Raw genomic sequence first — 22,043 nt, forward strand, 5'->3', positions numbered from 1 at the left:
AATTATTATTCTCTACAATTTACAAATTACATCTTGGTCAAAATGCTGCAGCTACAGTTCTAACTCACACACATAAAAAAGAGAGAAGATTATTTAGATTGGATTTTAATATTCATTTAGTGTAAAAAGTGTAAAAATCTCTTAACTGCTTAGCAGCTCAGTATATATCAGGACTCCTGACAGATCGACAATTCCAGCTCATTTGTTGAGAACATTTAGCGTTGCATTCTGTATTTATGCACCAAAGATTATATCCATCAGGGATCACCCAGTTCTTCCTTTGAAGCACATCTAAAACTTATTTGTGCACTTCAGATTAATCTTAGTTTTATTTATTTTAAAATAGTTTGTTATGTGCCAAAATTCTTAATGCCAATCTGTAGACAAACAATCCTCAACTTTACACATACTCAGAAATCCTTAAAGCATTGTTCAGAATATTTAGTCTGATTAGTGCTGTTATTTGAGGGTGAACACACAAAGAGCATAAAACACCCCCTTTTTATTTTAGTTATTGAGTAGAGAGTTCAGTTCTTCCAAAACACTGATGAGTATGATGCAGTCAGTGCATTTCCTCTATATCCTTCGTAAACTTATTTTCCATCTGTTAACTTGAGTCTAAAAACATTTGGCTGATGTTAGAATTTAAATGTGTGTGGAGTTGTGTCCACAAGCTGTTGTAGGCATGGTTCACCTAAGTTTAGACTAACTAGTTCCTATGACAGTGATTTTGAAGCTATGAGCTGCAGTGGTCCTGTTTGAAGTTATTGGCCTAATATTTATTTTCCTTGTTCAGTTCCAATATATATTTTTGCGAACTGTGCTACCTGTAAATTAATTGCAAAAAATAAAAACATATTTAAGTTTCACTTGTTTGGCATAGTTGCAAGACTGTTAGCTGGTGGTTTAGCAAGCTAGTTATTATATATATATATATATAGAATTAATTTAGCATTAATATTAATGCACATATAAGAGAAAGATTTCTATCTTACCCTATATATATATATATATATATATATATATATATATATATATATATATATATATATATATATATATATATATTTTTTTTTTTTTTTACTTTTGGAGCAAACAAAACTCTTTTGTAGTTGATAGTCTACATTGATGTATTAATAAGATTTTAAATGGTTGATTTTTATTTAAGCCAGCATGCTTGGTTACTTTAGCTAGTTACAACTACATCTGAGTTTATATGTATTAATTTTGTCAAAAGCCAGTAAACAACTTCCCTTACATAAGCTTTAATGGAGATGATTGTTATTAAAAATGTTTTATACAAATCATAGTCATTAGGCAACATAAATTACATAATGTAAACCTAAAAAAAAAACTTTCCAGTGAAAATTGAGGGCCAATGTGTGATAGGCCTCTAATGTATTAATCTGCCCAGCAACCATGTTTGGCTACTGTTTACAATGAAATTAAAGATTTTTTTTTTCCTGAACTAGATATTATTTTTAATTCATCAAAGTTTTTGATGAGAAACATTATTTAAAAGAGAAACAAAAAAAGCTAAAACCTCCCTTTTTTTTTTTTCCTTAAAAAGAAAGGTAAAACAGTCATAATTTGAGTCACCACCAGATTTAAAGTTTAACCAAACATTTTCTACATGAGGCATAAACATCAAAAATTAAATAAAATCACTCCTTTTAATGGAAAAAAAGTAAACAGGCATAAAAATAAAAAAATCTGGTCTCACGTCTCTGTTGCTGGCTCAGGCTGAGGGGTGGATCCACTGGGCTGATTGGCTGCTGGGGGTGGGTGGTGTTGATGGTTGAGCAGGTGCTGTCTGAAGCGGTCTCTGATCGCTCAGTTCTTCCAGATCTGAAACCAGTTTCCTGGACCAGTGCTGTAACATTTCAATCACAGCAGGTCCGGTGAAGACGCAGTCCAGCCATCGACCGACAGCTGGACCAAACACAGTCTCTCATCTGAGACTCTCCTCATGAAGTGCTCTGGTTCAGATGATGTTCACAGTACTGTTGCAGAGGACCCTGTCTCTGAGGGTCAAAACTCCTGTGATGAGCACCACCCCCGCCTTCTCAAACACCCAGAAAACAGCACTGAGCAACAATCAGTCAAAAGAGAAAAATCCCTCCAAAAAAAACCTTAAAAGAAAAAATAATAATAAAAAAAGAAATCCTGAAAGGAATTCTAACATGGTTAAAAATTGTTTAGCCTCATGAAATAACTAAAACAAAAATTATTTCCAGCCAAACGATGCTTGATATTTCTAAACTGTATAAACATTAACATTATATTGTTGTGCTCTGATGGGGACTCAAAATATAGCCAAGAATATGCAAGCAAGTTCTTCATTGCGAGAAATAGAAAACATATGGAAAGCAAAACAAAAAGCTCCATTTTTTTTTTTTTTTTTTTTAAAAACATCTGATGTCTCCTTGTTTAAAAGTCAGAAAGAGAGACCCAATTCACTGCAGCTCGTAATAGATACAATATTAAGTTTGTCAAATTAAACCTTTCCAAAGAAAGTAAGGTCTTTTCTTACTGGTTTCTAAAATCTACTATCCTCATTAAGAGAATCAAAAGATCAGCATAGACTGAGATACATGAGAACCACTAGAGAAATTAGATATGTGTATTCTTTAAATCTCATTCAGCTGAGACTGAGCTGAAATCAGTCTCAATAAAAAAAGAATAATAATAGAAAAGGCCTAAACCACATGAAGACAGAAGCTGTGTTCAGAATGGCTCACTCATTAACTCTTTCACTATGTAGCATTTTCTATTTGCTAAACGAATTATGGAACAACCAAACAATAAAGCATGTTTGTCCTGCTCTGAGGACGTCTAATACAACAGCACTGCATTGCATTATAGTATATTTTGGAATTTCTAAATTTTGTGATGCATTAGGTTTTTCATAGTGAACTATATAGGGAACAGAATGTACTGCTGCGGTTTTAAACAGTATTGCAAAAATGGTTTTACACTATATAGTGCACTATTTCTGGAATAGGGAGCGATTCTGACACAGCCACACACACATTATATTCATCATTAGATTAGCTTATAGAATATCAGAGTTAGACAAATGTTAGAAACATACACACTTACACACACGCACAGACACACACACACACACACACACCAAATGTGATAGAAGATAGCAGAGAAGAGATGTTTTGTCTATCTCTCTCACTGCTTTATTCAACACACGCAGAAACACACACACACACATTGTATCAAAAGCCTGGAATCCTCATCTCTTTTCTGTTTCAATCAGGGATGACTTTCACAATGTGGACATTTGTACATAACTCATCACTACTACTCAAACATGAAGCTGTCTCACATATTCACTAAACTGTCATCCTCAGAATTCTACAGCATTTTCCATAAAGATAATGAAACATGTTACATTGAACAGTTCCAGCATGGCTCAATATTCTGCCCTACTTTAATATATGTATATTGGGTTAATATGCTAATGATTCCAAACCTTTGAACAACACTACATAAACACACACACACACAGACATACACATATAGTCTTGGCTCATTTGATTGAAAAGAGCTGCGTCATGAATTTTTGGATTAAATTTCAATTCTTTAGTTACTTGGGATCCCATTTTGTTCTCTCATTCGATTTTAATGACTCAGAGTAATTTAGCCCCAATAATCACGTCTCACCTTCCTTCTTCTAACCCTGCTTAATACACAATCAGTACCCTGTACTATTATAGTATTATTTATGCACTCCTCCCCACGGTCCCGGGACCTATTACTCTAATGACACGTCTATCAATAGAGGCCTCGCTATGACCAGGCTAGTCTTCTCTTTAACTTCAAAGATATATTTACATACATCAATAAAGGCCTCGCTATGACCAGGCTAGTCTTGTACACCGTCATGTAACTATACACTGTCCAGGGTGGAGTGCTGAAGGAAGGATGGAGGGGAGTAAATTAATTTAAGAACAATTTTACATTTAAAATTTCCTTAATGAGTAAATTAGTTAACCTGTCACTCACCACCAATGTTTGTTGATGAGGCCTGGATTTGCGAATGAGGGGTGAGAGGCCGCACCTACCCCCGCGGTACTTCGTCCTTATTCTGTGGAATTTTCCCTTGCTTCTGGGGCCCAGCTGATTTGCTGGAGAGCGTCCTCGGCAGGTGCTAGTCTCTCCCCCTCCGCCGCAAGACCATGCTCATCCTGTTCCGTGACGCCAAATTGTGGTGGAAAATAATGACAGGAAGAAAGAAATATTCAGAGTCTCTGAGTCTTGATCAGAATGAGTAACAAGATTTATTGAGAAGCCACACGTAATGAATACAGAGTGAACTCCTGCCTTGCAAGAGTGCCACGCTCTCTTTATACCTTTTAGATCCTCCCATCCCTTACTTCCCAATTATGGGCACAGTGCCACCATTGTGACACGTCAACTTCTTCTGACAGGTGGTATGACATAATCCCTTAGTGAGCATATCAGACTGGTTCTCAAAACACCGCAAGCAGAAGGAAAAATGACCCTGGCACCAGAATTTGTAGAACAACTGTGACGTGCATTCCTTAACACATACACATAGACACACACTGCTGGCGCCAGATAGAGAAAACTCTTACTCAGCATTTCAAAAAAGCTCACTGAGGGTAGAATGTTCACAGTACACATTATCATCGCATAGAACAAAAAGTAATATCATTAATAGTCGTCATTGTTTATGAATCATCACACGTCATTGATTATGAATCATTTCAGTAAACACTTTCCATCACACACGAAACTCAGAATTGAACGTTGCAGGTGCTAATTTGACAACATATTGCAATTTCAGCCCTCTAGGTGGTTGGGGGTAGGAGTTTGGCCTGCGATGGCATCTGTGATACAAAACTCAGCAGGCAACCCCAAAGGTGCTAGTTGAACAACATATTGCGATTTCAGACCTCTGGGTGGTCGGGGGAAGGAGTTTGGCCCACGTTCACTTCTGTAGCAAGAAAATTTGCCGGAAACCCCATGGTACCATTTGGACAACATACTATGATTTCAGACCTCTGGTTGGTCGGGGAAAGGAGTTTGGCCCACGTTGACTTCTGTGACACGAAACTTCGTAGGCAGTCACACAGGTGCCAAATCGACAACATATTGCGATTTCAGACCTCTGATTGGTCGGGGGAAGGAGTTTGGCCCGCGTTGACTACTGTGTCACGAAACTCTGCAGGCAACTCCAGAAGTACCAGTTGGACAATATACTGCGGTTTCAGACATCTAGGTTGTCAGGGGAAGGAGTTTGGCCTACGTTGACTTCTGTGGCACAAAATTCTGCAGGCAACTCCAGAAGTGCCAGTTTGATAACAGACCGTGATTTCAGACATCTAGGTGGTCAGGGGAAGGAGTTTGGCCTACGTTGACTTCAATGACACGAAACTCAGAATTTAATGTTGCAGGAGCTAGTTTGACAACATATTGCAATTTCAGACCTCTAGGTGGTTGGGGGAAGGAGTTTGGCCTGCGATGGCATCTGTGATACAAAACTCAGCAGGCAACCCCAAAGGTGCTAGTTGAACAACATATTGCGATTTCAGACCTCTGGGTGGTCGAGGGAAGGAGATTGGCCTACGTTGACTTTTGTGGCACGAAACTTTGCACGCAACACCATAGGTGTCTGTTGGACAACATACTGCGAATTCAGACTTCTGGGTGGTCGGGGGAATGAGTTTGGCCTATGTTGACTTCTGTGGCACCAAACTCTGCAGGCAACCCCAGAGATGCCAGTTAGACAACATACTGCGATTTCAGACTTCTGGGTGGTCGGGAGAAGGAGTTTGGCCTACGTTGACTTCTGTGGCACGAAACTTTACAGGGAACTCCAAATGTACTATACGGACAATATATTATGATTTCAGACCTCTGGGTAGTCAGGGGAAGGAGTTTGTCCTACGTTGACTTCTGTGTCACGAAACTTTACAGAGAACTCCAAATGTGCTATCCGGACAACATATTTCGATTTCAGACCTCTGGGTTTTTAGGGGAAGAAGTTTGGCCTACGTTGACTTCAGTAACACAAAACTTTACAAGCAACACCAGAGGTGCCATGTGGACAACATATTTCAATTTCATACCTCTGTGATGTAGGGGAAGGAGTTTGTCCTACCTTGACTTCTGTGGCACGACACTTTACAAGCAACACCAAAGGTGCAATGTGGACAACATATTTCAATTTCATACCTCTGTGATGTCGGGGGAAGGAGTTTGGCCTACGTTGACTTCAGTAACACGAAACTTTACAAGCAACACCAGTGGTGCCATTTGGACAACATATTTCAATTTCATACCTCTGGGATGTCGGGGGAAGGAGTTTGGCCCACGTTGACTTCAGTTACACGAAACTTTACTGGCAACACCGGAGGTGCCATTTGGACAACATATTTCAATTTCAGACCTCTGGGATGTCGGGGGAAGGAGTTTGGCCTACGTTGACTTAAGTAACACGAAACTTTGCAAGCAACACCAGAGGTGCCATTTTGACAACATATTTCAATTTCAGACCTCTGGGTTGTCGGAGGAAGGAGTTTGGCCTACGTTGACTTCTGTGGCACGACACTTTACAAGCAACACCAGAGGTGCAATGTGGATAACATATTTCAATATCATACCTCTGTAATGTCGGGGGAAGGAGTTTGGCCTACGTTGACTTCAGTAACACGAAACTTTACAAGCAACACCTGAGGTGCCTTTCGGACAACATATTTCAATTTCATACCTCTGGGATGTCGGCGGAAGGAGTTTGGCCTACGTTGACTTCAGTAACACGAAACGTTACAAGCAACACCAAAGGTGCCATTCGGACAACATATTTCAATTTCAGACCTCTGGGTTGTCGGAGGAAGGAGTTTGGCCTACGTTGACTTCTGTGGCACGACACTTTACAAGCAACACCAAAGGTGCAATTTGGACAACATATTTCAATTTCATACCTCTGGGATGTCGGGGGAAGGAGTTCGGCCTACGTTGACTTCAGTAACATGAAACTTTACAAGCAACACCAGAGGAGCAATGTGGACCACATATTTCAATTTCATACCTCTGGGATGTCGGAGGAAGGAGTTTGGCCTACGTTGACTTCAGTAACACGAAACTTTACAAGCAACACCAGAGGTGCCATTTGGACAACATATTTCAATTTCATACCTCAGGGATGTTGGGGGAAGGAGTTTGGCCTATGTTGACTTCAGTAACACGAAACTTTACAAGAAACACCAAAGGTGCAATTTGGACAACATATTTAAATTTCAGACCTCTGGGATGTCGGGGGAAGGAGTTTGGTCTACGTTGACTTCAGTAACACGAAACTTTACAGGCCACACCAAACGTGTGATTTGGACAACATATTTCAATTTCATACCTCTGGGATCTCGGGGGAAGGAGTTTGGCCTACGTTGACTTCAGTAACACGAAACTTTACAAGCAACACCAGAGGTGCAATTTGGACAACATATTTCAATTTCATACCTCTGGGATGTCGGAGAAAGGAGTTTGGCCTACATTCACTTCTGTAACACAAAACTTTACAGACAACCCCAAAGGTGACAATTGGACAACATATTTCGATTTCAGACCTCTGGGTTGTCGGGGGAAGGAGTTTGTCCTACCTTGACTTCTGTGGCACGACACTTTACAAGCAACACCAAAGGTGCAATGTGGACAACATATTTCAATTTCATACCTCTATGATGTCGGGGGAAGGAGTTTGGCCTACGTTGAATTCAGTAACACGAAACTTTACAAGCAACACCAGAGGTGCCATTTGGACAACATGTTTCAATTTCATACCTCTGGGATGTCGGGGGAAGGAGTTTGGCCTACGTTGACTTCTGTGGCATGACACTTTACAAGCAACACCAAAGGTGCAATTTGGACAACATATTTCAATTTCATACCTCTGGGATGTCGGGGGAAGGAGTTTGGCCTAAGTTGACTTCAGTAACACGAAGCTTTACAAGCAACACCAGAGGTGCCATTCGGACAATATATTTCAATTTCAGACCTCTGGGTTGTCGGAGAAAGGAGTTTGGCCTACGTTGACTTCTGTGGCACGACACTTTACAAGCAAGATCAAAGGTGTGATTTGGACAACATATTTTAATTTCAGACCTCTGGGTTGTCGGGGGAAGGAGTTTGACCTACGTTGACTTCAGTAACACGAAACTTTACAAGTGACACCAGTGGTGCCATGTGGACAACATATTTCAATTTCATACCTCAGGGGTGTTGGGGGAAGGAGTTTGGCCTACGTTGACTTCAGTAACACGAAACTTTACAAGCAACACCAGAGGTGCCATTTGGACAACATATTTAAATTTCAGACCTCTGGGTTGTCGGAGGAAGGAGTTAGGCCTACGTTAACTTCTGTGGCACGACACTTTACAGGCCACACCAAACCTGTGATTTGGACAACATATTACAATTTCAGACCTCTAGGTTGTTAGGGCAAGAAGTTTGGCCTACGTTGACTTCAGTAACGCAAAACTTTACAAGAAACACCAAAGGTGCAATTTGGACAACATATTTCAATTTCATACCTCTGGGATGTTGGGGGAAAGAGTTTGTTCTACGTTGAATTCAGTAACACGAAACTTTACAAGCAACACCAGAGATGTAATTTGGACAACATGTTTCAATTTCATACCTCTGGGATGTCGGGGGAAGCAGTTTGGCCTACGTTGACTTCAGTAACACGAAACTTTACAAGCAACACCAAAAATGTAATTTGGACAACATATTTCAATTTCATACCTCTGGGATGTCGGGGGAAGGAGTTTGGCCTACATTGACTTCAGTAACACGTAATTTTACAAGCAACACCAGAGGTGCCATTTGGACAACATATTTCAATTTCATACCTCTGGGATGTCGGGGGAAGGAGTTTGGCCTACGTTGACTTCAGTAACATGAAACTTTACAAGCAACACCAGAGGTGCCATTCGGACAACATATTTCAATTTCAGACCTGTGGGTTGTCGGGGGAAGGAGTTTGGCCTACGTTGACTTCTGTGGCACGACACTTTACAAGCAACACCAAAGGTGCAATTTGGACAACATATTTCAATTTCATACCTCTGGGATGTCAGTGGAAGGAGTTTGGCCTAGGTTGACTTCTGTAACACGAAACTTTACAATCAAAACCAGAAGTGCCATTCGGACAACAGATTTAAATTTCAGACCTCTAGGTTGTCGGGGGAAGGAGTTTGGCCTATGTTGACTTCTGTGTCACGAAACTTTACAGGCAACCTCAAATGTGAAATTTGGACAACATATTTCGATTTCAGACCTCTGGGTTGTCAGGAGAAGGAGTTTGGCCTACGTTGTCTTCTGTGGCACGAAACTTTACAGGCAACCCCAAATGTACTGTCCGGACAACATATTGAAATTTCAGACCTCTGGGTTTTCAGGGGAAGGAGTTTGGCCTACGTTGACATCTGTAACACGAAACTTTACAAACAACACCAGAAGTACTATTCGGACAACATATTTAAATGTCAGACCTCTAAGTTGTCGGGGGAAAGAGTTTGGCCTATGTTGACATCTGTAACACGAAACTTTACAAACAACACCAGAAGTACTATTCGGACAACATATTTAAATGTCAGACCTCTAGGTTGTCGGGGGAAGGAGTTTGGCCTATGTTGACTTCTGTGGCACGAAACTTTACGGGCAACCTCAAATGTGATATCCGGACAACATATTTCGATTTCAGACCTCTGGGTTGTCAGTGGAAGGAGTTTGGCCTAGGTTGACTTCTGTAACACGAAACTTTACAAACAACACCAGAAGTGCCATTCGGACAACATATTTAAATTTCAGACTTCTAAGTTGTCGGGGGAAGGAGTTTGGCCTACGTTGACTTCTGTGGCATGAAACTCTGCACGCAACCCCAGAGACGCCAATTGAACAATATACTGTGATTTCAGACCTATAGATTGTCGGGGGAAGGAGTTTGGCCTATGTTGACTTCCGTGGCACCAAACTCTGCAGGCAACCCCAAAGGTGTTAAATGGACAACATACTGCGATTTCAGACCTCTGGGTGGTTGAGGAACGGAGTTTGGCCTACATTAACTTCTGTGGCCCGAAACTCTGTAGGTAATCCCAGAGGTGCCATTTGGACACCATACTGCGATTTCAGACCTTTGGGTGGTCGAGGGAAGGAGTTTGGCCTACGTTGACTTCTGTGGCACGAAACTCTGCAGGCAACCCCAGAGACGCCAATTGAACAATATACTGTGATTTCAGACCTATAGATTGTCGGGGGAAGGAGTTTGGCCTATGTTGACTTCTGTGGCACGAAACTCTGCAGGCAACCCCAAAGGTGTTAAATGGATAACATACTGCGATTTCAGACCTCTGGGTGGTTGAGGAACGGAGTTTGGCCCACGTTAACTTCTGTGGCCCGAAACTCTGTAGGTAATCCCAGAGGTGCCATTTGGACACAATACTGCGATTTCAGACCTTTGGGAGGTCGAGGGAAGGAGTTTGGCCTACGTTGACTTCTGTGGTACCAGTCTCTGCAGGTAACCCCAGAGGTTCCAGTTGGACAACACATTGCGATTTCAGACCTCTAGGTGGTCGGAGGAAGGAGTTTGGCCTACGTTGACTTCTGTGGCACGAAACTCTGCACGCAACTCCACAGGTGTCAGATGGACACAATACTGCTTTTTCAGACCTTTGGGTGGTCAGGGGAAGGAGTTTGGCCTACGTTGACTTCTATGGCACGAAACTCTGCAGACAACCCCAGAGATGCCAAGAGATGCCAATTAAATTCTTAACCCTAACCCTAAACTCTAACTGTAATTCTTAACCCTAACCCTAAATACTTAACCCTAACCCTAATCTCTAACCCTAATTCTTAACCCTAACCCTAAATTCTTAACCCAAACCCTAACCCTAATTCTTAACCCTAACCCTAAATTCTTAACACTAACACTAATCTCTAACCCTAATTCTTAACCCTAACCCTAAATTCTTAACCCAAACCCTAACCCAAATTCTTAGCCCTAACCCTAACCATAAATTCTTAACCCTAACCCTAAATTCTTAAACCAAACACTAACCCTAATTCTTAACCCTAACCCTAACCCTAAACTCTAACTGTAATTCTTAACCCTAACCGTAAATTCTTAACCCTAACCCTAATCTCTAACCCTAATTCTTAACCCTAACCCTAAATTCTTAACCCTAACCCTAACCCTAATTCTTAACCCTAACCCTAAATTCTTAACCCAAACCCTAACCCTAATTCTTAACCCTAACCCTAACCCTAACCTTAACCCTAACCATAAATTCTTAACCGTAACCCTAACCCTAACCCTAACCCTAACCCTAACCCTAACCCTAACCTAACCCTAACCCTAACCCTAACCCTAACCCTAACCCTAACCCTAACCTAACCCTAACCCTAACCCTAACCCTAACCCTAACCCTAACCCTAACCCTAACCCTAACCCTAACCCTAACCCTAACCTAACCCTAACCCTAACCCTAACCCTAACCCTAACCCTAACCCTAACCCTAACCCTAACCCTAACCCTAACCCTAACCCTAACCCTAACCTAACCCTAACCTAACCCTAACCCTAACCCTAACCCTAACCCTAACCCTAACCCTAACCCTAACCCTAACCCTAACCCTAACCCTAACCCTAACCTAACCCTAACCCTAACCCTAACCCTAACCCTAACCCTAACCCTAACCCTAACCCTAACCCTAACCCTAACCCTAACCTAACCCTAACCCTAACCCTAACCCTAACCCTAACCCTAACCCTAACCCTAACCCTAACCCTAACCCTAACCCTAACCCTAACCCTAACCCTAACCTAACCCTAACCCTAACCCTAATTAGGGCCCCATGACACATCATGTTTTTTTACGTCAAAAAAATTCTACTCCTCGAGCTGAGTACGATGACGCAAGAATTATTGCTCTATGACGTTCCTACGAAAAGTTATGACGTTTTTAAATTCCCATTCAAAACCCCATAGAAGAAAATTCAACGAATTTTTTAAAAATTCTATTTTTAGCTACAGGTCCCAAACTTTATAGAGTTGATCATAAGGCTCCATAGAATTTTTTAAAATTAGAACGGTCACTCTAGCACCTTCCGTTCGACTAATGAATTGGCTGTAATTTACTCCTCCCACCTACTAGTGGTCCCTACTGGGGTCAACTGGTCATTATTGTCCAGATGACCTCTAATGACACTTCTATAATTAATATCCTAACCAAAATCTTGTCTGTGTTTTACATCTCCAATGTGTCATGATGACATCACTTATGACTCCCCCATATTACCAAAGTGTCATTATGTCCTAAAATGCATGTTTTGTTGGGTTGTCTCAGAATTGGCCGAAACTCACCCCCCCCCCCCCCTGGGTCCTGTTAGGGTCCTTGCTTGGCTTAAAAAGGCTCAAAAACCATATCTTTTGACCTAGACGCTTTGGTGAGCCCAAACTGGGCGGGCTTCATCGGCGGGTCGCTCTGTGGTCGTGGGTTTCGTCGTTTTTTGCCTGCGACACCTTGTTCTCTAAGTAGCCTTAGTGAAGGCTAGGTGGTCCGAGATGTCGCGAGCGTGCCTTTTGGCTGTCGTAGAGGGCGTCCCTGCTATCAGAATGGCCAAAATCACCCATTATCAAAAGGTTAGGATTACTTACCAAAGTGGCATGGGTATTACGTAAGTGTCCTCATGACTTCAGAGTGCCCATCCCCCACCTCAGTGACACACATTAGGGAAGATATTATGTGGTTAGGGACAGATATTACAGAAGAGTCATATATGACCAAGAGGTCCTCATGACTTCAGAGTGCCCATCCCCCAGTCATATATGACCAAGAGTTCCTCATGACTTCAGAGTGCCCATCCCCCAGTCATATATGACCGAGAGGTCCTCATGACTTCAGAGTGCCCATCCCCCAGTCATATATGACCAAGAGGTCCTCATGACTTCAGAGTGCCCATCCCCCAGTCATATATGACCAAGAGTTCCTCATGACTTCAGAGTGCCCATCCCCCAGTCATATATGACCGAGAGGTCCTCATGACTTTAGAGTGCCCATCCCCCAGTCATATATGACCAAGAGGTCCTCATGACTTCAGAGTGCCCATCCCCCAGTCATACATGACCAAGAGGTCCTCATGACTTCAGAGTGCCCATCCCCCACCTCAGTGACACACATTAGGGAAGATATTACAGAAGAGTCATATATGACCAAGAGGTCCTCATAACTACAGAGTGCCCATCCCCCACGTCAGTGACACACATTAGGGAAGATTTTTTTTTTGGTTAGGGACAGATATTACCAAAAGGTCTGGTATTACCAAAGTGGTTTGTCCGAGTTATTCGGACACACGGTAGGTCTGACCGACACCAAACTTGACCAGGTGGGTCGCCTCGACGAGCCGCACCGAATGACCAAACAGTTTTGGGTCTTGACCCTTGGAATCCTAGTAAAAAAAACACGTCATTTTCTCACAAAATCCAAAATTTTAGGTGAAATTTCTTACTGTCTAACCCTATGCATCTGATGCGTCTCCCCCTCCCCAACACGTAGGTGTAGGTTATATGTAGGTGGGACCTATAGTTTGGCTACTAACGCTGAAAAACCCTCTTCGTAATACGATACCACTTATGTAATTAAAGCCCTAACACATCCCAAATTTGACAGAAACGTCCTAAAATCTCCAAAATAGTGTCAAACGACCCGCCTACCCTTCCCCAACACGTAGGTGTGAGTTTCATGTAGATACGACCTATAGTTTGGCTACAAACGCTGAAAAACCCTCTTCGTAATACAAGACGCTTTTGTAATATAAACCCTAACTCGTCCCAAATCCGACACAAATGTCCTAAAAACGGCAAAAGAGTGTCACACGACCCGTTCAGATGAAGAAAAACAAGTTGTTAGGACTTATATTACCAAAACGTCTGGTATTACCAAAGTGGTTTGTCCGAGTTTTCGGACACACCGTAAGTCTGACCGACACCAAACTTGACCAGGTGGGTCGCCTCGACGAGCCGCACCTAATGACCAAACAGTTTTGGGTCTTGACCCTTGGAATCCTAGGAAAAAAAACACGTCATTTTCTCACAAAATCCAAAATTTTAGGTGAAATTTCTTACTGTCTAACCCTATGCATCTGATGCGTCTCCCCCTCCCCAACACGTAGGTGTAGGTTATATGTAGGTGGGACCTATAGTTTGGCTACTAACGCTGAAAAACCCTCTTCGTAATACGATACCACTTATGTAATTAAAGCCCTAACACATCCCAAATTTGACAGAAACGTCCTAAAATCTCCAAAATAGTGTCAAACGACCCGCCTACCCTTCCCCAACACGTAGGTGTGAGTTTCATGTAGATACGACCTATAGTTTGGCTACAAACGCTGAAAAACCCTCTTCGTAATACGAGACGCTTTTGTAATATAAACCCTAACTCGTCCCAAATCCGACACAAATGTCCTAAAAACGGCAAAAGAGTGTCACACGACCCGTTCAGATGAAGAAAAACAAGTTGTTAGGACTTATATTACCAAAACGTCTGGTATTACCAAAGTGGTTTGTCCGAGTTTTCGGACACACCGTAAGTCTGACCGACACCAAACTTGACCAGGTGGGTCGCCTCGACGAGCCGCACCAAATGACCAAACGGTTTATCCCTAGGTTGACCGGAAATAGTGGCTGCCATAGAAGCCCCATTCATATTTGGACTTAGGTTTTCGGGGTATTTTTTGGTTACATTTTGAATGGGGAGCTATGAGGAGAATGACACTCGACTATTATAGCGCTTTTTATCAACGCACGGGTCTGGTAGTTTGCGGGCTAGTAGAAGGGGATGTGCCGCACCGCGTATCCAAGCCCCGCCCCTCCCAGGGGGCGTGAATCCAAAGTATCGTTCCTGACACCTAACCGAAGCGGGAGTTGGACGTGAGCGCGAGTCGTGGACCCCAGATGAAGAATCTGGGTTAAAAAAAAATAGTGGTTAGGGCTTAATATAACATAAGTGGCATGGCTATTACGAATCCGTCATATTGCCACATTTCAGTGACCTTTTGACCCAGGGCCACCAAAATCGGGCCCGCGCGCCGACTGACCGAGCCGAACGCGTGTGCGAAGGTCCCGCGGCCCTGCGACCTTCCCTTCTATTTTTCACAATAAAACAACTTTTTTGCAAAGTGAGGCCTTCTCGCAGGCCACAAGCCTAAGTGCTGGCCTGGTGGATTTTCGCAAAGTGCTATTATAGCACTTTTTGCCAACGCACGGGTCTGGTACTTTGCGGGCTAGTAGAAGGGGACGTGCCGCACCGCATATCGAAGCCCCGCCCCTCCCAGGGGGCGGGAACTCTAAGTAGAGTTCCGATACCCTAATCGGAGCGGGAGTTGGACGAGAGCGCGTGACAGGTGCCCTAGAGGTCATTTTGACCCCTGTTGACCTTTTGAGGTTAGGGCAAAAATTACACTCAAGTCATCGTATTACCGAAGAGTATATGGCCGTAACTCGGAGGCCCTTGGAGCGAGGGGCCCCAGACGCACGTATGAGTTGCGGCTCCTCGGCCCGCTCCGGCACGCCCACTTTGGTGACCCTGCGACCTCGCCTTCCGTAGGAAGGCCCCGAAAATTTTTTCGTCCCATTCAAACGCCCATAGGCAGAAATGTCGGGGGCCCTCCCTCGGCGACCTTTTGACCTTCGGACCCGAAATTTCGATACGTCGCTCGTCCCTCGGCCCTTTGCCGCGTATCCGAGTTTCGCGAGCCTCCGACTTTCCGTTCACTTTTGAATGTTTTTTAAACCTCGAAAACGGCAAAGTCCTCTTAAGGTACACAAGCCTAACAGCCTCCCGGCTTTGGAAATTGGCTATTTTGACACTTTTTTCAGGAGGGCGGTACGGCCTCCAAATTCGGAGGGACACGTCCTCGACCCGTGCCGCTACTCGTATCCGAGCCACGCCCCTCCAGGGGGGCGGGAACACCAAGTAGAGTTCTGAGCCCCTAATCGAAGTGGGAGTTGGAGGTGAGCGTGAGTCGTGACTCCCTGGTGGTGAATCTGGCATTTGGATTTTGGAAGTTAGGACATAATATTACCTAAGTGGCTGATATTACGAAAGAGTCATATGACCATATTTCAAACACATTTCTGCCATATTTTAGTGACCTTTTGACCCAGGGCCACCAAAATCGCGAACGCGCACCGACTAAAGGAGGCGAGCGCGTGTGCGAAGGTCCCGCGGCCCTGCGACCTTCCCTTCTATTTTTCACAATAAAACAGCTTTTTTAAAAACTGAGGCCTTCTCGCAAGCAATAGGTCTAAGTGCAGGCCTGGTGGATTTTCACAAAGTGCTATTATAGCACTTTTTGTCAACGTACGGGTCTGGTACTTTGCAGGCTGGTAGAAGGGGACGTGCCGCACCGCATATCGAAGCCCCGCCCCTCCCAGGGGGCGGGAACTCTAAGTAGAGTTCTGAGCCCCTAATCAAAGTGGGAGTTGGAGGTGAGCGTGAGTCGTGACCCCCTGGTGGTGAATCTGGCATTTGGATTTTGGAAGTTAGGACATAATATTACATAAGTGGCCGATATTACGAAAGAGTCATATGACCATATTTCAAACACATTTCTGCCATATTTTAGTGACCTTTTGACCCAGGGCCACCAAAATCGGGCCCGCGCGCCGACTGACCGAGCCGAACGCGTGTGCGAAGGTCCCGCGGCCCTGCGACCTTCCCTTCTATTTTTCACAATAAAACAGCTTTTTTAAAAACTGAGGCCTTCTCGCAAGCAATAGGTCTAAGTGCAGGCCTGGTGGATTTTCACAAAGTGCTATTATAGCACTTTTTGTCAACGTACGGGTCTGGTACTTTGCAGGCTGGTAGAAGGGGACGTGCCGCACCGCATATCGAAGCCCCGCCCCTCCCAGGGGGCGGGAACTCTAAGTAGAGTTCTGAGCCCCTAATCGAAGTGGGAGTTGGAGGTGAGCGTGAGTCGTGACTCCCTGGTGGTGAATCTGGCATTTGGATTTTGGAAGTTAGGACATAATATTACATAAGTGGCCGATATTACGAAAGAGTCATATGACCATATTTCAAACCCATTTCTGCCATGTTTTAGTGACCGCTTGACCCAGGGTCACCAAAATCGCACACGCGCACCGACTAAAGGAGGCGAGCGCGTGTGCGAAGGTCCCGCGGCCCTGGGACCTTCCCTTCTATTTTTCACAATAAAACAGCTTTTTTAAAAACTGAGGCCTTCTCGCAAGCAATAGGTCTAAGTGCAGGCCTGGTGGATTTTCACAAAGTGCTATTATAGCACTTTTTGTCAACGTACGGGTCTGGTACTTTGCAGGCTGGTAGAAGGGGACGTGCCGCACCGCATATCGAAGCCCCGCCCCTCCCAGGGGGCGGGAACTCTAAGTAGAGTTCTGAGCCCCTAATCAAAGTGGGAGTTGGAGGTGAGCGTGAGTCGTGACCCCCTGGTGGTGAATCTGGCATTTGGATTTTGGAAGTTAGGACATAATATTACATAAGTGGCCGATATTACGGAAGAGTCATATGACCATATTTCAAACACATTTCTGCCATATTTTAGTGACCTTTTGACCCAGGGCCACCAAAATCGGGCCCGCGCGCCGACTGACCGAGCCGAACGCGTGTGCGAAGGTCCCGCGGCCCTGCGACCTTCCCTTCTATTTTTCACAATAAAACAGCTTTTTTAAAAACTGAGGCCTTCTCGCAAGCAATAGGTCTAAGTGCAGGCCTGGTGGATTTTCACAAAGTGCTATTATAGCACTTTTTGTCAACGTACGGGTCTGGTACTTTGCAGGCTGGTAGAAGGGGACGTGCCGCACCGCATATCGAAGCCCCGCCCCTCCCAGGGGGCGGGAACTCTAAGTAGAGTTCTGAGCCCCTAATCGAAGTGGGAGTTGGAGGTGAGCGTGAGTCGTGACTCCCTGGTGGTGAATCTGGCATTTGGATTTTGGAAGTTAGGACATAATATTACCTAAGTGGCCGATATTACGAAAGAGTCATATGACCATATTTCAAGCCCATTTCTGCCATGTTTTAGTGACCGCTTGACCCAGGGTCACCAAAATCGCGCACGCGCACCGACTAAAGGAGGCGAGCGCGTGTGCGAAGGTCCCGCGGCCCTGGGACCTTCCCTTCTATTTTTCACAATAAAACAGCTTTTTTAAAAACTGAGGCCTTCTCGCAAGCAATAGGTCTAAGTGCAGGCCTGGTGGATTTTCACAAAGTGCTATTATAGCACTTTTTGTCAACGTACGGGTCTGGTACTTTACAGGCTGGTAGAAGGGGACGTGCCGCACCGCATATCGAAGCCCCGCCCCTCTCAGGAGGCGGGAACTCTAAGTAGAGTTCCGAGACCCTAATCAAAGTGGGAGTTGGAGGTGAGCGTGAGTCGTGGCTCCTTGATGAAGAATCTGGTGTGTAAGTAGGTTAGGACATAATATTACATAAGTGGCCGATATTACCTAGACGTCCTCAAAAGCTCAAAAACACTTGACTTGCACTCATCTGGTACAAAACCTGAAGAATACCCCTTCTGTCTCAAAGTGAAAAATTTCACCAAGTCTTGACTTAGGCAAACGACTTAGGCAAACACATCAGACTTTGTCAAACGTGCAGAGAGTCTTAAGGGGTACCCCTTGTGTCTCTGGTCAGGAAAAACGAAGGGGCTCGGATCGGCCCCAAAGTCGGCGGGGGGGGCCGCTAGGGGGCGTGTCGGACCGGCCCGCCGACTCTCGGCGCGATCCTGAGTGGTCCGGTGCAAAGTCGGTCCGGGGACCCCGACGACCCCTGGGGGGCGTGGCCCCGACACCCCTGACCCCGCCCACCGCCTCCGGGCGCGATCCTAAAAGGTTGGCCTCAAAGTTGATCCGGGACCCTAGGAGACCCGTTTGGGAGGTGTGGCCACGCCCCTGACCCTGCCTACCGACTGGGGGCGTGTCCCTCAGTGATTTGGCACAAAGTCGTTTCGGGACCCCAAATGGGTGTAGTTAGGACATGTATTACCTAAACGTCCTGTGACGTCACCTCATGACACTTTGGTATTATGGGCGGACCCCTATGGTGTTAGGACATTTATTACCTAAGCGTCCTCAGGACACTTTGGTACTATAGCCACACCCCCCCAGGACACACCCCCAAGGTGTGGGAGGGATCAGGCCTTGCTAGCCCAAACAGTGGTATTGTGAAAGTGGCAGGACACTTTAGTTATAATTGCTGCCCCCATGACTGCAGTACCAGCCACTTTTGTAGCGCCACATCTGTGCTAATTTCTATGGAAAAGTTAGGATTGAAAAAACGAAGACGTCCCCGGACGCTTTGGTCATTTTTCTATGGGAAAAATGACACTTTCGTGAAATAAGCCCTAACCCTAACCCTAACCCTAACCCTAACCCTAACCCTAACCCTAACCCTAACCCTAACCCTAACCTAACCCTAACCCTAACCCTAACCCTAACCCTAACCCTAACCCTAACCCTAACCCTAACCTAACCCTAACCCTAACCCTAACCCTAACCCTAACCCTAACCCTAACCCTAACCCTAACCTAACCCTAACCCTAACCCTAACCCTAACCTAACCCTAACCCTAACCCTAACCCTAACCCTAACCCTAACCCTAACCCTAACCCTAACCCTAACCCTAACCTAACCCTAACCCTAACCCTAACCCTAACCCTAACCCTAACCCTAACCTAACCCTAACCCTAACCCTAACCCTAACCCTAACCCTAACCCTAACCCTAACCCTAACCCTAACCCTAACCTAACCCTAACCCTAACCCTAACCCTAACCCTAACCCTAACCCTAACCTAACCCTAACCCTAACCCTAACCTAACCCTAACCCTAACCCTAACCCTAACCCTAACCCTAACCCTAACCCTAACCCTAACCCTAACCCTAACCCTAACCTAACCCTAACCCTAACCCTAACCCTAACCCTAACCCTAACCCTAACCCTAACCCTAACCCTAACCTAACCCTAACCCTAACCCTAACCCTAACCCTAACCCTAACCCTAACCCTAACCCTAACCCTAACCCTAACCCTAACCCTAACCCTAACCTAACCCTAACCCTAACCCTAACCCTAACCCTAACCCTAACCCTAACCCTAACCCTAACCCTAACCCTAACCCTAACCCTAACCCTAACCTAACCCTAACCCTAACCCTAACCCTAACCCTAACCCTAACCCTAACCCTAACCCTAACCCTAACCCTAACCCTAACCTAACCCTAACCCTAACCCTAACCCTAACCCTAACCCTAACCAAACCCTAACCCTAACCCTAACCTAACCCTAACCCTAACCCTAACCCTAACCCTAACCCTAACCCTAACCCTAACCCTAACCCTAACCCTAACCCTAACCCTAACCCTAACCCTAACCCTAACCTAACCCTACCCTAACCCTAACCCTAACCCTAACCCTAACCCTAACCCTAACCCTAACCCTAACCCTAACCCTAACCCTAACCTAACCCTAACCCTAACCCTAACCCTAACCCTAACCCTAACCCTAACCCTAACCCTAACCCTAACCCTAACCCTAACCCTAACCCTAACCCTAACCCTAACCCTAACCCTAACCCTAACCCCTAACCCTAACCCTAACCCTAACCCTAACCCTAGCTAACCCTAACCCTAACCCTAACCCTAACCCTAACCCTAACCCTAACCCTAACCCTAACCCTAACCCTAACCCTAACCCTAACCCTAACCTAACCCTAACCCTAACCCTAACCCTAACCCTAACCCTAACCCTAACCCTAACCCTAACTAACCCTAACCCTAACCCTAACCCTAACCCTAACCCTAACCCTAACCCTAACCCTAACCCTAACCCTAACCTAACCCTAACCCTAACCCTAACCCTAACCCTAACCCTAACCCTAACCCTAACCCTAACCCTAACCCTAACCTAACCCTAACCCTAACCCTAACCCTAACCCTAACCTAACCTAACCCTAACCCTAACCCTAACCCTAACCCTAACCCTAACCTAACCCTAACCCTAACCCTAACCCTAACCCTAACCCTAACCCTAACCCTAACCTAACCCTAACCCTAACCCTAACCCTAACCCTAACCCTAACCTAACCCTAACCTAACCCTAACCCTAACCCTAACCCTAACCCTAACCCTAACCTAACCCACCCTAACCCTAACCCTAACCCTAACCCTAACCCTAACCCTAACCCTAACCCTAACCCTAACCCTAACCCTAACCCTAACCCTAACCCTAACCCTAACCCTAACCCTAACCCTAACCCTAACCCTAACCCTAACCCTAACCCTAACCCTAACCCTAACCCTAACCCTAACCCTAACCCTAACCCTAACCCTAACCCTAACCCTAACCCTAACCCTAACCCTAACCCTAACCCTAACCCTAACCCTAACCCTAACCCTAACCCTAACCCTAACCCTAACCCTAACCCTAACCCTAACCCTAACCCTAACCCTAACCCTAACCCTAACCCTAACCCTAACCCTAACCCTAACCCTAACCCTAACCCTAACCCTAACCCTAACCCTAACCCTAACCCTAACCCTAACCCTAACCCTAACCCTAACCCTAACCCTAACCCTAACCCTAACCCTAACCCTAACCCTAACCCTAACCCTAACCCTAACCCTAACCCTAACCCTAACCCTAACCCTAACCCTAACCCTAACCCTAACCCTAACCCTAACCCTAACCCTAACCCTAACCCTAACCCTAACCCTAACCCTAACCCTAACCCTAACCCTAACCCTAACCCTAACCCTAACCCTAACCCTAACCCTAACCCTAACCCTAACCCTAACCCTAACCCTAACCCTAACCCTAACCCTAACCCTAACCCTAACCCTAACCCTAACCCTAACCCTAACCCTAACCCTAACCCTAACCCTAACCCTAACCCTAACCCTAACCCTAACCCTAACCCTAACCCTAACCCTAACCCTAACCCTAACCCTAACCCTAACCCTAACCCTAA

This window comes from Astyanax mexicanus, chromosome 20 (assembly GCF_023375975.1).
Source record: "Astyanax mexicanus isolate ESR-SI-001 chromosome 20, AstMex3_surface, whole genome shotgun sequence".
Taxonomy (NCBI): Eukaryota; Metazoa; Chordata; class Actinopteri; order Characiformes; family Acestrorhamphidae; genus Astyanax; species Astyanax mexicanus.